The sequence below is a fragment of the Benincasa hispida genome, chromosome 4 (assembly GCF_027475165.1).
Source record: "Benincasa hispida cultivar pf3 chromosome 4, pf3_genome.v1.1, whole genome shotgun sequence".
Lineage (NCBI taxonomy): Eukaryota > Viridiplantae > Streptophyta > Magnoliopsida > Cucurbitales > Cucurbitaceae > Benincasa > Benincasa hispida.
In genome coordinates this window covers 5,299,794-5,313,073 of record NC_143481.1, presented here as the reverse complement: position 1 = coordinate 5,313,073, position 13,280 = coordinate 5,299,794, and the positions used below count along the sequence as shown (strand labels likewise).

Sequence of the window (13,280 nt, the reverse complement as noted above, 5' to 3'; positions counted from 1 at the left end):
AGGTTGAGGTATCATACTCCACTAAATATGTTTCAACAACTAGTAAATCATATTTACCTTGTGCTTCTTTCGAAGTAGGGGCCTGAGGACATTCCTCAGTTAAGACGAATCTCAGGTCATCTATTACTAATGTTGAATTCATATTTGTTTTCCATGTTGAGTAGTTGTTGCCGTTAAGAAGAGTTAATCATGCTAAAAGAAAAACATATCATTTTTAGTAAAAAAAAACATTAATCTTTTAAATCCAATCATATTTAGCAAAAAAACTAATAATGTACCCTTCATTATTATCTTTTGCAACGATATTTCAATGGTTTAGAATAACCTCCACCGAGGGGTGATCGACTATTCCTCCGTTGAACCAAGACTATCTTGACTAGATACTATCACCAGAATAACTCTTATCCCTATAGTAACTCAGTTATCTCTACTTTGGTCAAGAATTTACTAACACTTAGTAATTCTCGTAAGTGTGACCCTCCATTTTCAAACCTCAAAGATCGAAATCATTATGCTCCCAAAGTTGGAAAGACAAGAATGAAAACAGACTTGAGAGACCCTATCTATTTCTTGAGTTCGCGGAGTTCAAAATCCTATAATACAACCCTCCAATTGGTAAGGTCGCTCCAGGGCAGATGTATAGGCGCATTATAGGAATCTCATGGTGTGACCTAATGGAAGAGACCGTAGGATGTGTTGATGAAACGTTGTTTTATTAAGTGTGGAAAATGTGGATGATATGTGTTGATGGATAGCGTTGTGCACTCAAGTTTCCCCAATAGAATCCAAGTGTAAATACGTCTGAGTTTCCTGATAAGTCCAGGCTAATCACAGGGACTTGTGAAAATAGTTTGCGTTGATAATTTTCTAATGAAAACTTTGCGGTAACCGGTAAAATAAATAAGATGGTTGGTTTGTTGTTGCGTTAATGAAAATAATAATGAATGCGGCAGAGTTCGAAAAGAGTTGGTAATGGGAAATACGATGGATATGCGGTGAATGGGTTGAGAAGGGTTTCGGCTAACACTCTCTAGGTTGTGTTCATGCCTTGCGATCATGGAACATGCATACAATAGTAAACTACCTCTCGGCATGAATGCCACGGCTTCTAAAACTAGAACGCATGTGATAAATATGCGATAAGTTTACAGGGTTTACACATAAACCTCTATTTCTATTTATGTAATGACAACATGACATTCACACAAATATGCGACCGCATAATATCATTCCTATTCCTAAGATGCATAGGATGCAAGTTGACAAATAGATCTTATCTCTAAGTCCCTATTTTTTGTTTATGCAGGCCTAATCTTGCTCTTTCAAGTCAGATTCTAACCTAGCTCTCTCGAGACATTAGGTTCTTTCTTTAGATTCTCTCTCGAGTAACTCTATAAGGATGTTTTGCACAGCATAAAATGAGACAATTGCAAGTAATGAACTTCCTAGATCATGTTAGCTTAATTCTTCTCAAACCATTCAACCAGTTTAGCTACTCAAGCGTATTAAGAGAGTGAGCAGATGTAGAAATAGAACTTCCATTGAATAGATTAAAGATGAAGTACAGAATAACCATGCAAGTATAGTAAAGAGCCTGGAGCAATTTCTTGCCACCAGGTATTACACTATTCTACTCGTGCTCTAAAGATAATCTCGCTTTCGCGAGAGTCAACCCGCTCTTTCGGCGTCACCACTCTTTTCTAGCTCTGCCATGAAAATGGAAAAAGAAAACTATGAACAGAGGTGTGAACTTGTAAAGTGATGAAGTAATCGACTGCTTAACCCCTTCTCTAAAGAATGCACTTGGTATTTATAGGGCATCAAAAGTGAAAGGCGGCTTCTCTCTCCTGGCTGTACAGATGGGACATCTTTAATTCCTAACTGATGCGCTGGATAATTGTCATCGATAAAGCTGGATGTACTTTGTGACTATTATCGGCTGTCAACTTAATTTGGATCTGATTGCTGTCAGCTTTCTGTCCCATCGATCTTAAATGTCCTTTCGTCTGGATGCGTCCACCATGTTGCTGTGATTCTTCTTGGGTGGATGTTTGCGAGCACGATCAATGCAAAATCTTGCGGTGAAGTTGCGCTCGACCGATGTATTCCGGTGATCGCATTCTTTGTATTGCGTCAACATATTATTCTGCAAAAAAATATAAAGATCAACTACCCTAATGCGTCAGACGTATGCGACCGCAATATTGTAGAATTTAGGCTTAATGGACGCAATTTAACATATTCTATCAACGCAATCCAACATGTTTTAAGAACTTAGTACTATGATAACGGGCAGAAAGTTGACACACTTCCTTCTCCCACTTACTATGAACAACTTCCCTTATTCACCTTGGTATTGACTCATGCAAACACTCTCCAAATGGAGTCTGCTCCCAAAGCCAAGCATGAATCTCACGGTGTGAACTCTTAGGGACGCTAGAGCTAAAAGTACATTACTTCTCTCCAGCCGAAGTGTTCTAGATGGTTAGGTATAAAATACTTTGTGATACATTTCGGCTAACTAAACATATCCTAAGTTTAGGTGATTCATCCCAGTATAACTCTTATACTGGATTTTTAACCTACGATGTCTAGGTGATAAACAAATTTTATTACCTCACACCGCTCACGCATGCTCATAAAACCGGTTTAACCTAACTCAGACGCCGACTCGATCTTCAGGTAGTAGGTGTTCCATGAACCGTCAACTTAAAAACCTTCAACCTTAGTCATCTTATCTAACTTTTTGTCAAGATCTTGTCGGGTAAGTTTTCTTGTAACTTTCAGTTTCACAAGATATCGACCTATTTTCTATGAAAATTGGGATTGGTCGATGGTTAGCCCTAAATGAGCATGCATCTTATCGTTGTTATAGATTTTAGAAGTCTAGGTTATTTTATAACAATTATAAAATAAATTATAACAATTATAACCTTAGAGCATTCATCTATAACATGCTTCCTTCAATCAAACATGCTTTAATATAATACTTATATAAAAACTAAAGGCAAGGACCACCGCCTGCATTTCAGCCAACACATCAGCCGCACCAACAGTTCTTTAATAGAGGAGGTCAGGCATCGAGCTCAGCATCTTCGCTTGAAAACCTATTAAAGGAGTATATCACACAGAATGACACATTGCTGAAAAGCCAGGCGTCATCTATCAGAAACCTGGAGATACAGGTAGGGCAGATAACGAGTGAGTTGAAGAATAGGCAGCCTCGAGTTTTTCCTAGCAACACTGAAACTCTTGGGAATAACAATGGAAAGGAGCAATGTCACGCATTGACATTGCGAAGTGGCAAAGCTCTTGAAGATAGAACCTTGAATCCAAGAAACAATAATCCTTCAAAAGAACACAACACACGTTCAATGGCATTAGAAGATCAAGAAGAAAGAACGCCTGAAACCACAAGCCATTCAGAGCCAAGCACGTCTAATGTGGGAAAACTTGCGGTGCCGCTGAACGCACCATTCCCTAGACGCTTGAAGAAGAAGAATGATGAACAACAATTTAAGCGTTTTCTTGAACTCCTGAGGCAATTGCACATCAATATTCCACTTGTAGAGGCCTTGGAGCAAATTCCAAAATATGTCAAATTTTTTAAGGATATTTTGACAAAGAAAAGGAGAGTCTATATTTTATAACACTTATAAGATATAACAAATGCATGTCACTGCTTTTCCTATGGTGGGGTTTTAAAACTATATGGCATACTATATGCACACATAATCAAACAACATTATATATCACATGCATAATAGGTAAACAACACTAAAGTGGGTCGATTCTGGCATTAAAAAAAACAAATAACTAATTTATTACATAAATCAACAACCAACTTCCCAGAACAAGCTTCAAATACTTTGAACCATCTGAAATCGCTCAAAAACCACTCGAACCGGCCCAAAAACACCAAAAACCAAGTTAAATCGGTCAAACCGGCTCAAACAGGTCAAACGAACCGGTCCAGACCGTCTGGTCCGGCTGGTCAACGAACGCTGGCATAGTCAACGGAGGCGTGGAGCGGGTCGGGTCGACAGAAATGGCAGGTGCGCGGGTCGCACGAAGTGGAGCAGATGTGCAGATCGAATCCGAGCCGGGCAGGCGTGCGAAGCCAGGCGCACGTGCGAAAAACTGGGTTAGAGTGTTCGGGCTGGCGGGTCAGGTCTGGGAGCAGAATTCGGGTCTGGGATCACAATTTCTTATATTTTTTTGTTGTCCTCTCTCCTGGAATCAAGAAATTACAGCCTAATTTCAACTCTAATGACTCCAACAAATTTAGATACCCTTTTCACACATTAATGCTCATAAACATGTGAGCAATTACAAATTTCCCACTTTAGTCTATATTTCATTCAACAATTAATAGAAAAGAAAAAAAAACCCACCAAAAGCAATTGAGCATAATTAAAGCATGCTCTGATACCACATGATGGAACACGAGACATACGTAGCGGAATAAGGATCTAATTACACTCTAATTGCTTTTAATTTAAAGGAAAAAAGCATGTAATTTAAGGAAAAAACAGTAAATTAGAAAATTACCTTTGAAGCTCCCGAAAACCGCTTTTTAAATCTTTGACCATTTTCATTACTTCCGAGCTTCCGAATATGAACGTATTCATATTCTTGATATTTAAATCACATTTAAATATTAAAGTTGTATCTCTAAACTGAAAACTGACTACTATATCACATATACTTGATCTTCCGAATATGAACGTATTCATATTCTCAGCTATCTGCTTGATCTTACCCCTGAAATGGGAGGCTTATTTAAACTCTTTACATAGGACTCCCCCACTTTCATGTCTTCATATGAACGGTTTAGGATCACATCGTTTGTACTAACTACAAAGTGGGTTGCATCCATAGTGTCCCCAGAATAAGGCGCCCAACCTTATTCATATACTATAGACCATTTTGGCTATATATTTGAACTTGATCCACCTTTGCGTCACTACATAAAGTTCAAACTATATTAAATAGCCTCAGGACCTTAGTTTATTAGATTCAAGATTACAATTTCAATAACAACTTTATTGAAAAACAAAACAGATTATATTTATTAATTTACAAACTACTAGTTTTAGGACATAGAATCCAACATATTTCACTTTGTTAAGAAGCACATTACTAACAAAGTACATGAAACTCTCTGGCAAAGAATGTAGGATTATGCTAACCTGATTGCCCTCATAGATAGTAGACCCATTCAACTCCGCTACATTGAAGTGGACCATCATGTTAAGCACATGTTCACAAACAGAGGTGCCTTCCTCCATTTTAGAGTTGAATATATACTTAAGAGCCTCGTGCTTGAGCTGTTTAGATGGTTGTCCAAACATCCCCTGTAAGGACTCCATGGATCTCACGCGCTGAGACCATGGGCTAATGCTTCTTGGCCAAGACGTCATTAAGACTTGCCAAAATATAGGCTTGAGCCTTCTCATTTGCTCGTGTCCATCGCTCGTATGCCTCTCGAACATTTTGAGCGGTGTTGGGAGCTGGAATAGGAAGACAAGCCTCCGTGAGATCACACATGAGATCCTCGATGATTAGAATAGTCGTGATCATGTTTCCATGTTGAAAAATTATCGCCAGTTAGTTTCTTGGCGCTTAGCAAAGCTATTGTGGCTGTAGCCATTTTAAAACTTGTTGCTGAAAAAGGAACAAACTTTTATAAGATTTTTCTAAAAAAACATTTTAACCAATTAATTTTGCAAAACAGTTTCCAAGTACCCTAAGTGTAAGACTTCTATTTTGCAATGATGCCCCAGAGAGACAGGACAAATGTCACCGATGAGGTAATTAGATGCCCCTTCACTGGGATGAGACATTCTCAACCATTAGGCAGAACCAACTTTTGGAACTGAACCTAAAGCCACCATTTATTTGGTCCAGAACTGTTAACCTTTAACAATTTTGCGTAAGTGTGACCCCTCGCTTTTGGTGCCAAAGTCCTACCCTAATGAGCCCACCGTAGGGAAGAAGTAGATTAGGACAAGAGACTATGTAACCTTATCCTCTTCCAGGAGATCAAATAAAGAAACGCGCAAAACTGTCATCCTATAGGGGACACTCCCAGGTGCCTCGAGGCGATGCACATACTTTATTCAACCTAACGAGGGAGATCGTTGGATATGTTGTCGCATTTCCTGTTCCCACTTACTATGAATACTCTCTCCATCGAACTTGATATTGACCCAACCAAACACCATCCTTTAGGGGGACACTCCCAGGGTGCCACGAGGCCAATGGTAGATCTCATAGTGTAGACTATATAGGAGAAACGTGAAAGATTTAAATCAAGCATCATATGCCCCAAGTACCTCTCACTGAATGTTCTACCTAGGGGTTCACAAACCTAGACAATCCAGCTACTGATTTTAGTATAAGTCATCTTTTTAAGTCCACTCATAAACAACGTTTGTTTATGCAATATGAACAAGTTCAAGTAGTCACATCTAAACACTTTAATGGATTGTCCTTAACTTGCATGTATGCATCAAATCTATCTAATTCACCTTTCCAGGTAAGTTCCCAGGTAGGGGTGTTACGTTTCCGTCAACTTGAATACCCTAGCCTAGCCAGAACCTGCCTTAGACAAAAGGTCCCTTATAGATAGATTTGCTACACTTTAACCTTTTATTAGTCAATTTAATCCTATCAAACTGATTAAAAGATTAAAGCCTAAGGGTTGCTAATCATATTAGAATCGTGATCTTAGGTCTATGTCATCCAAGTTTTAAACATTTTAAAACCATGAATTAAACCTAAGTGACCATGCATGTCTTTCTTATTGCTTTTAGTTCTAATTTCCCTTTAACCTTTAAAAAGAAACAACTAAAACACATTGCGCATAACAACATTGTGCATAACAAGATATTTATAACGCTTATAAAATAACCTATGTGTCATGCTTCATGCAATGTCAGGTCATTACTATACATAACTTTTATATACATGTAATAACCAAGCAAACATGCTTTCTATACACCCTTATACTATAACAATTATAATATAAAGATGATGCATGTCAATGCTTTTTATGCATGCATAAATATAACTCTTATATTATATGATGCATGAACATGCTCTTACATAATCTAAATCACGCTTCTCTAAATTATAACAATTGTAATAAAGAGATGATGCATGACTAATGCATAATCTAAGGTGGGATTTTTCTATATGTGTGTACCATATGACATATAATAAACATACATCTCATGTAATAAACCAAAGATTAATGGACCGGGATGAACCTTTACAAAAGAACCAGAATGAAATAATTCCATCTATTACATTTTTCATCGAGCAAACCGGTTCATAGGTGAGTCAAGTCTTGAACCGTCTGGCGAAGCTCCATCGTTTAGTAAACGTTGCAGGTAAATGATCGCTCAGTGCACACTGGACGATAGCGCAAAAAGGCAAAATGATCGCTTAGACGACTACGAGGCGATGAAGCTTGTGTTGGGGTTTGTGCCCTAAGGTCTCGTGTCCTGTAGTTTTTAAAAAACTTTGTACGAACACATTCTGTATCTTCTTGCACAAGCACAGCACCTTAGTGTAAATAACACATTCCTTCATACATTTAGGAAATCCCTACAACAGCTACAACGCAAGGTCTACGTTAGCTTAACCTGAATCCCTGAGTTCGACCCTGAACTTACCAAGAAGGATTTATATTTGGGTTTGATTTAGGAAAACTTGAACGTCAATAGTGGAGTGTCGTGCGTTCTGTTGCACATCTATAACGCATAAACGCATTACAAATATATAAACGCATCAAAGCGTCAACGCATCATTCATACTTAGAACTTATTCTTCCAATTTATTTTATACAATACACTACTAGCTCCAATCACGATAGCAACGAACAAGTTTTTAGCGTCGTTGCTGGGGATTCAGAAAAAAAACTAACCAGAAATTTCGTTTGTATCTTTTGTAGGAACACTTCAGTCAAGGGAATATTACGAGCTAAGCCTCAGCTTGTGAACGTTTATGAGTAGGGAGAGCACTCCTGAACTTATATACGACCCCGAGATTGAAAGGACTTTCCGACGTAGAAACCGATCTAATCGTCGTCGAAGGTTAAGGTAACAACTTCTCAGACAACAAAATAGGCAACAAGCAATGGCGGACAACTAGGCAAATCAGAACTTATCTCAGCGACTAGCTCATATTGCGCAAAATCCGATCCTAATGGCGAACAGTAGCACACGTCCCATGAGGAAGTATGCGTCCCCTGTATTGTATGATTTCTCACCAGGAATCATATACCCAACGCCAGATGGGACGAGGTTCGAAATGAAATCTGTAATGCTCAAATGCTCCAGACTGCTGGATAATTTTGGGCTGGTCGTGGAGAAAATCCTCACGCACATATGAAACATTTCCTGGAAATGTGTAACTCATTTGTGATTCTTGGAATCACCCCAGAGGCGATCGGGCTATCTTTGTTCCCCTATTCTTTGCGTAATGACGCAAAATAATGGATAAGCTCACTGGAGCCTGGTGAAATCACTACCTGGGAGAAGTTGGTGGAGAAATTTATGCAAAAATACTTCCCACCTACCACCAACGCGAGAAGGAATTGAGAGATTATGAACTTTGAGCAAGAAGAAACTGAAACCTTAAACACTGCATGGGAGCGTTTTAAGGAGTTGGTCAAAAATTGCCCGAACCATGGATTACTACTAACTATCCAGATGGAGACTTTTTATGGTGGATTGAACAGAGCATCGCAGGTGGCAGCCGACGCAGCTGCAGCTGGTGGAATTATGGATAAATCTTACATTGAAGCTAAAGAAATATTAAACCGCATTGCTAAGCACAACATGGAATGGGTGGACGATTCGTATGACGCAAGAGCTGACAGGAAGAAGAGATCTCAGAATGTTAATTCTATCGATTCCAACACAATAGCCACATTATCTGCACAAGTGGCTACGATGACCAACCTTCTGCAGAACATATCGCTAGGGAACGCATCAAATTAGTAGAAAGTGAATCAGGTAGAGGCATTCGGGTAGCCCATGGTTATCTGTATGGGCTGTGGAGATCCTCATTCCTATATTGATTGCCTACAAAACCCGCAATCAGTATGCTTCATTAAAAACAATCCATTTTCAAATACCTATAAGAGCACCATCCAGGGGCGAACCAGCAGCAAAGGCAAGAACCACCGCCTGCATTCCAATCAACGTATCAGCCACACCAACAGCCCTTTAATAGAGGAGGACAGGCAACAAGCTCAGAATCTCCGCTTTAGAACCTATTAAAGGAGTACATCACCCAGAATGACGCGTTGCTGAAAAGCCAGGCGTCGTCTATCATAAACCTGGAGATACATGTAGGGCAGATAGCGAGCGAAGTGAAGAATAGGCAACCTGAAGTTTGGCCTAGCAACACTGAAACTCCTGGGAACAACAATGGAAAGGAGCAATGTCACACGGTGACGTTGCGAAGTGGAAAAGCTCTTGAAGCAAGAAGAATGAATCCAAGAAACAACAGTCCTTTAAAAGAACGCAACACGCATTCAATGGCAGTAGAAGATCAATAACAAAGAACTCCTGAAACAACAAGTCATTCAGAGCCAAGTATGTCTAACGCGGGAAAACCTGCGTTACCGTTGAACACACCATTCCCTAGACGCTTGATGAAGAAGAATGATGAACAACAATTTAAGTGTTTTTTGAACTCCTGAGGTAGTTGCATATCAATATTCCACTTATAGAGGCCTTGGATCAAATGGCAAAATATGTTAAATTTTTTAAGGATATTTTGACGAAGAAAAGGAGAGTCAGCGAGACGGAGGTAATTGCACTAACGCAGAAGTGCAATGCATTAGTAAGCGACGGTCTACCCAAGAAACAGAAGGACCCTGGAAGCTTTATAGTTCCGTGCTTGATATGAGGGTTAGATGTGGACATGTGTTGTGCGATTTGGGAGCAAGCATTAATCTCATGCCACTCTCAATCTTTAAGAAATTGGGAATTGGTGAAGCACAACCCATTTCTGTTACTCTTCAACTTGCTGACAGAACAATCAAGTACTTTGAAAGAAAGATTGAAGACGTTCCGGTAAAAGTTGACAACTTCATATTCCCAGCAGATTTCATCATCTTAGACTATGAAGCAGATAGGGATGTTTTAATATACGTGCATAAAGAAGAATTGACTGTGCATAGACAATCAAGAGGTGAAGTTTAATGTGTTAAACGCATTAAAATTCCCGGATAGTGAAGATTTTCAACTGAACAGTATAGAGTTGCCTAAAGAAGAAGTGACCCAAGTGTGTGAGGTCCTCGCGTTGGAAGAAAACATGAAAGAAACTGGGCCACCAAGTCTAAGTGAGCGGCGGCAGACGAAACCAATGCGTCCATCACTAGAGGAACCACTAGAACTTGAGTTAAAACCGTTACCTAGTCACCTGAAATATGCCTTCCTTGGAATAAACAAAACTTTACCTGTAATTATTTCCGCGAATCTTACTGAGCCTAACGAACATTCTCTTTTGCAGATGCTGCAAAAGCACATGCGTGCAATAGGTTGGACGCTAGCGGATATCCATGGCATCAACACATCTTATCGCATGCATAAAATCAGGCTGGAAGAAAGAAAGTCGGGATCAATTCAGCCTCAAAGAAGGCTGAACCCCATAATGAAGGAAGTGGTCAAGAATCTTAAAATAGTTGGATGCAAGAGTGATCTATCCTATATCCGACAGTAGCTGGGTAAGCCCAGTTCAAGGCATTCCCAAGAAAGGAGGAACAACTGTGATAGTCAATAGCAATAATGAACCCATTCCTTCAAGGACTGTCACGGGCTGGCGCATCTGTATGGACTATAGGAAGCTCAACGCGGCAACCAAGAAAGACCACTTCCCCCTTTCTTTCATTGACCAAATGCTTGACAGACTTGCTGGCAAATAATTGTATTGTTTCCTTGATGGATACTCATGTTATAACCAGATTTTGATCGACCCAGAAGATTAGGAAAAGACAACATTTACCTGTCCCTTTGGAACGTTCGCGTTTTGACGCATGCCTTTGGGCTATGCAACAAACCTGGAACATTCCAAAGGTGTATGATGGAAATTATCTCTGACTACTTGGGGAAGACCGTTGAAGTCTTCATGGACGATTTCTCAGTCTTTGGAGACTCATTCCAATCATGCTTAGATAATTTGGAGGCCATCCTTGCTTGATGCGAGGAAACAAACCTTGAGCAAAATTGGGAAAAATATCACTTCATGGTGACTGAACGAATTGTCTTAGGCCACAAAGTATCCAAAGCTGGGTTGGAAGTTGATGAAGCCATGATAGATGTCATAGCTAAACTTCCACCACCATCAAATGTTAAAGCTCTACGAAGTTTTCTAGGACATGGCTTCTATCGAAGGTTCGTTAAAGAATTTTCTCAAATTACGTGACCTCTGAGCGCATTACTAGAAGCGAACCGGCCCTACGATTTCAATGACGATTGCTGCGACGCGTTTGAAACATTGAAATATGCGTTGACTATAGCTTCAGTACTAATAGCACTGGATTGGATGCAACGTTTTATTTTCATGTGTGACGCAAGTGATGTTGCAGTAGGTACAATGCTGGGGTAGAAGAAAGGAAATTTGATACAACCCATCTCTTATGCGTCCAAGACACTAAACGACTCTCAGGAACACTACATAACCACGAAAAAAGAAATGATGGCTGTAGTGTTTGGCATCGAGAAGTTTAGATCTTATTTAGTTAATGTGTCAGCCACCATCTATACAAATCGCTCAGCCATAAAGTTCCTGATGACTGAAAAGGACGCGAAACCAAGATTAATAAGATGGGTGCTACTATTATAGGAATTTGACATTGATATTGAGGACAGAAAGGGGACTGAGAATCAGGTGGCTGTTCACCTGTCCAAATTGGAAAATAAGAAAATGCAAGATTAAGAAAATTAAATCAAAGATTCATTTCCTGATGAAAGCTTGTTCAGAGTTGAAGGCAGGGAACCTTGGTATGCAGACATAGTTAATTACTTAACTGCCAAGCAATTCCCTGGGAACTTCAACTCTCAGCAAAAGAAACGATTAGTACATGAAAACAAATTTTATTTTTGGGATGAACCGTTTCTCTATAAACAAGGCCCCGACTCCATAATGCGTCGATGCGTTCCAAGGGAAGTGACACAACGCATCTTGGCTGAGTGTCATGACTCTCCTTACGGAGGGCATTTTGGTGGGCAAAGAACCGCTGTGAAGGTCCTTCAAAGCGGATACTTCTGGCCCACCCTCTTCAAAGAGGCGAGGGAGTATGTTCGTAGTTGTGACCCTTGCCAACGCACCGGGAATATCTCATCAAGGGACGCAATGCCCTTGAACAATATTCTTGAAGTTGAATTATTTGATGTTTGGGGCATTAACTTTATGGGACCTTTTCCTTTGTACTGCGGTCAACAATATATCCTGCTTGTAGCAGACTATGTATCAAAGTGGGTAGAAGCAGTAGCTTGTGTCAGAAATGATGCATCCACTGTTTCTAAGTTTCTTACCAGGAACTTCTTCACACGCTTTAAAACGCTAAAAGCCCTGATAAGTGACGAAGGTACGCATTTCATTAATCGTATCATTTCTAAATTACTTGCCAAATATAATGTTAGGCATAAGATCGCTACTGTTTACCACCCACAAACAAACAATCAAGCTGAGGTATCCAATCGGGAAATAAAATCTATCTTGGAGAAAGTTGTCAACACATCGCGGAAAGACTGAGCACAGAGGCTAGATGAAGCACTCTAGGCCTACAAGACTGCCTACAAGACCCCTATAGGTATGTCTCTATACTCTTTAGTATTTGGAAAAGCTTGTCACTTACCCCTAGAGTTGGAACACAAAGCTTTCTGGGCAGTAAAGAAGCTAAATTTGAATTTGGACGCCACGGGCGATCAATGCAAACTTCAGCTCAATGAGCTTAAAGAGTGGCGGTTGAACACATATGAGAACAACAAGCTCTACAAGGAGAAGACCAAACGCTGGCACGACCAACGCATTAGTAAGAAAGTTTTTGTTGTTGGCCAAAAAGTTTTATTATTCAATTCACGATTGCGTTTATTCCTAGGAAAGTTAAAGTCAAGGTGGTCAGGACCATTCATTATTAAAACAATCTTTCCCCACGGAGCAATAGAATTAACGCGGGAGGATGGCACCAATGCGTTCAAAGTAAATGGCCAAAGAGTGAAGTCATACTTTGAAGATGGCATAAAATGTCAAAAGTC

General features: G+C 39.8%; 1 non-coding gene across 1 annotated transcript; it reads right to left on the bottom strand.

Annotated features, from left to right (window-relative positions):
* Positions 1-8,597: 8,597 nt before the first annotated feature.
* Positions 8,598-8,704, bottom strand: LOC150036424 (small nucleolar RNA R71). Its single transcript, XR_016529459.1, has one exon. It is a non-coding gene; the product is annotated as a small nucleolar RNA R71 (small nucleolar RNA).
* Positions 8,705-13,280: the final 4,576 nt, after the last annotated feature.